This window comes from Ruditapes philippinarum, unplaced genomic scaffold (genome assembly GCF_026571515.1).
Source record: "Ruditapes philippinarum isolate M1 unplaced genomic scaffold, ASM2657151v2 ctg2142_1_1_1_1, whole genome shotgun sequence".
Taxonomy (NCBI): Eukaryota; Metazoa; Mollusca; class Bivalvia; order Venerida; family Veneridae; genus Ruditapes; species Ruditapes philippinarum.
This window is the reverse complement of record NW_026861827.1, coordinates 25,343-29,870: the sequence shown is the minus strand read 5'-3', so window position 1 is coordinate 29,870 and position 4,528 is coordinate 25,343. Positions and strand designations below refer to the sequence as shown.

Genomic DNA, 4,528 nt, shown 5'->3' with positions numbered 1-4,528 from the left:
TTATCTGCAGCGTTTTAGTCATATCTCGTGAAATATAGTTGTTTTCCTGATGGATATGCAAGCTGAGATAGAATGCATCATGAGTAGTTGTTGCTTTCATAACCTATACACATATATATAAATAAATAAAAAATAAATAGAATGAAAACAATAAAAATAATAGTAAATAAAAGAACAGAAAAGAAGAGGGTCATGATGGCCCTGAATTGCTCACCAGAAACAACTGTTTTTCAGTGTTAGAAATTTGAACTCGCAGGGGCCAATCAAATAAATATGAGCAAATTTGATAAAAGACAAAGTTTGGGGATCATCTGTCAAAAAGTTCAGTAGAAGAAGATGTTTTAACGTTTTTTCTATTTTTATCTCTGTTGGCCCCTCAAAGGAGCCAATTGAAATGATATGATCAAATTTAAGTGTGACTTTCACAAGGCTGCTGCAGACCAAATTTGAAGTAAATCTGCCCAGCAATTTCCGGAAAGAAGAGTAATGTTGGCGCATGACAACGGACGGAACTCTTTGATACTAATACTTTTGGAATTCTTTATTTTTTTTATTATTTTTAGTGTAATACAAAAATCAGACGGAGAAAGAGTAAAACATGACTCGTATCGATAATTCCCACATTTCCTTTTAAGAAATAAGACAGCGAGATTCACATTCCATTAGCCAATTATCTTATCATTTTATATTGTCGACGCGCTCATTAAACGTGCCCTGATTATTTAAAGTGACAGAACCACTAATAATGCTTGAAAAAAAATATGATACCATATACGATAGGTTACCATGATAACGAACGCTTTAAACAATAACTTTAGATACGCTGGGGCGGGAAATTGCCCCCTCTATTCAACACAACAAACAATGATTTTATCGGTGGTCACATTCGAGTAACACTAACTAGTTAAAATATTTGTATCGAAATCTAGAGAAACAATACATTTTACTAATCTTTCTACAACATGGTAACAAAAATAGCATTTTTTAAACCTATTATGTGGTTAGTTTCGGAAATTTGGACCTGCTCTATTTGCAAGGTCTATCTAGACCGTAATCTGAAAAAAACCAAGGCAACCGTTCATCTGAATAATAACATAATACGTCGTTCCCATAGCTTCTCAATTTGGAGAATTATATTACTATCTATTTTTCACGGAGTTGTGATTTTAATAGATTTGCTACAAGATATCAATAAATTTAAGTGTTCTAGACCTACAGGTTTTGATTTGGTCACCGTTATTTTAATTTAGAGGTCTATCTCAAATAACGCAAAGAACTGATAACAGTTGCTACGGTCTTTTCGGAATTTTCGCACGGTCTGAATGCATTGTGTTTGTAAAAAAAACAGGTAATATTACAAGCTGGATGGCTCTTTGATAATGACTGGGCATTTCTTTTCCTTAATAGATAAATTTAAACGTGCAGTCATTAGATATAAACTAAAACCGTGCGTAAAAGAGACGGTTTTATTTATTAAACTTCCTTTGATGTGAAGTCAGTTGACAGTACTTCTTAAAATTATTTCGTTAAATTTGCTTGTATCACAAATAGACAGTCAAATTGTAAAGGGCTATCAAATTCTTTTTATGTAAATTTATATCTTGACCGTTTGATGATGCGCTGGCTCAGCATTCGTGGAATTTTATTTACATGTCAATATCATTGCCGCTTTGATTTTCTAATTTCTTTCAACAAGAGTCTAATTGAAATATGGGCTCTCAGACTTTAAGGTGTGAATAAGAAGGGGCTAAATGGGAAAGCGCGCGACGTTGCTGACGGACATTATCTAAATTGATACACCGTCTCGCGCCAGTCTTTTGAAGTGAGCTAGCTTTCTCTAATTGCCCCACGTTTCGTATCTTATAGAGGTATTATTACGGTGGTCATCCCTATACTTCAAGTATGTTATCAAATTATGGTTATTGACTGCAATATTATAAATTTACAACTCTACTGAATTACAGTACTCCCGTCCACAGAGTTATTTGATTTAATGCAATATAAAGTTGTGTCTTTCTTTGTGTTAACTCTCTTTTCGTAAGGTTTTAATTTTTTGTTCCTTTATCAAAGTGATTTCCTTTCGCACACCTTTTCAGCAAACTAAAAAAAACTGTTATTGTCGAAATTCGTGGGAAACTTCAATTGCTATGTGTTCAAAACAAGCTCTTTTTTATTCTCGATAAGGCGAATTGAGACTTTTAATGAATCAATTTACAGTCTGATTAAAACAAAACATATTTACTTTTTCTCTGGCCCGAACAATTCAACGTTTGTCCACGTGTCCGAAATAGCGTGGATGAAAGTACCCTCGTCTAAGATAACATGGTAAATGGAGCGTTTGATCTCGGAAATTTAATTTTAAACCGATGATGTTTTAGATCATAATCTCCCGTGCAAAAGAATTCTTTTTAATTATAAGGCGTTTTCACGCACGTGTAGAGTTTCTTTTTTCTCCTTTTATCTGCTCATGGATCCATAATGTTCATAGAAAAATTGACCTTTATATTTAAAAAAAATGATTTTTTAAATGGTTTTAATTGTATTTTTAGATTAAGTCGTCGGACTGTCCTTCATCTTGTATTGATGTATTGAAAAATTTAGAAATACAAACCAGTAGCCAGTTGGCGATTATAATTACTTTTAATGAGCTTTGAATAATTACTTTGAAATATTACTGGACACATTCACAATAATGATTGTGCTGCTAACAATGTTCTTATTATCAACATTGATGTTCAATTTTTCTCTCTTTTTATATAAAAGAAACACCTTATGTCATTAATAAGGTCTAATGTATTGTGTTTTCCCAAACCTCCTAAAAGTAGCAGTATTGAATGTTAACCATGTGTACCTTTAAGAGACTTAAACAGTATCCTCTTTTCTCGTAGCCCCTCCTTCCTTCCTCACCATTTTCATCATCATCAGCATCATCATCACCATCATCATCATCATCATCACCATCATCAGCACCGTCAGCATCAGCATCATCACCATCATCGTCATCATCATCTTCATCATCGTCATCATCATCTTCATCATCATAAGAGGAGACTTTCTTTTGTTTTGCTTTTGCTTTGCCTTACTTTACTTTACTCCACTCTTACATTTTACTTTACTTTAGTTATCAGTTAATCTTTTAAACTAATTATTACAATATTAAAGGCTTTAATTTTACACTCACTTGCAAAATGGATATTATTATTATTATTATAAAGGTCCATTATGCCCCAAAAATGCTTTAATTCTAATTTTCAAAACCTTTTTATTCCTGGTGCCCTGTTACATGTTTTTAAAAACTTTACTCATTGTCTCATTACCTGAACTATCTTTTGCGTTTGTTGCATTTTGGTAATTAGTACAGTTATAGTGATTTAGTATTTTGTATGGAAGTCAAAGTATTACTTTATTTACATTTTGCAACTTTTGACAAATAGTTTCAGTCAGGGCTTCTTTCTTCAGGTTATATGCTTTTAACAAAAAAAAACACAGTTAAATGTTATAATTATAAAAGTCATGTTTTGCCTTTCTAAAGAATGGAGAGAAAAAATCGTTTATGAGGCAAATTGTGCCTTTAATATGAATACCAATATCTACTATATAGTGTTGTCTCCCTTTTCCTTGTATAACTTTTATGCAATATTTAGATAGTTAGTATATTGGTTTTACGACATGTGATCTCAATGGGGATATAGCTCAGTGGTAGAGCATTCGACTGCAGATCGAGAGGTCCCCGGTTCGAACCCGGGTGTCCCCTGTATTTTTTTCCTTTTCTTTCATATTATTTAAAGATAAAGTAAAAATATCAAAATTAGAAGATGTGCAATCGCATCAAAGTGGTAATACTACGCGAAATTCGAAAACCAAATTTAACATAACTGTTAAATCTAATTTAAATATATACTATGCTCATCTTTGGGTAAAATATTTTTATCTTAGAAATGTATTATTAATATTTTGAAAAATTAAATTTGAGCATAGTATATCTTTAAAATTATTATTATTTTACTCATTTCATTTCAGCAATGCCGCTCCGGATTTGTTTTCGGCACCAATTACAAAGTATAAGTAGAGTAGGTACGAAAAGTCAGCACAGCACAGCAGATGTAGCTTGATAATGTAAACAAAAAAAGTTTGCTTACCATATATTTTTCTTTCTTCTTTATAAAGGGCAAATATGAGTTTTATAACGTTTAAATAATGGTTGCTTACCGTCTGGATAAATTAATATAGGGTCGAATGTGACATTCTTTGTCATGAACGTAGCAAAATGTTAACAAAGTAGTATTTTGACTTCCATGCAAAGTACTAAATCACTGTTTCTCTTCTAACCGCAAAAGAGGAAGAAAAAAGAAGAAGAAAAAACAGAAGCCAAAGAAGGTTTAGGTAACTTGCCAATGTGTAAATTTTAAAACTATGACAGGACACCAAAATGAAAAGTTTTTGAGAGAGAAAAGTCATGTCTGGAACATAATGGGCCTTTAATGAAAACTGTTCATCGCCATTTAATTCAATTATAAACTTTGCAGAT

General features: G+C 32.2%; 1 non-coding gene across 1 annotated transcript; it reads left to right on the top strand.

Annotated features, from left to right (window-relative positions):
• Positions 1-3,682: 3,682 nt before the first annotated feature.
• On the top strand, positions 3,683-3,754 carry Trnac-gca (transfer RNA cysteine (anticodon GCA)). The gene has a single exon. It is a non-coding gene; the product is annotated as a tRNA-Cys (tRNA).
• Positions 3,755-4,528: the final 774 nt, after the last annotated feature.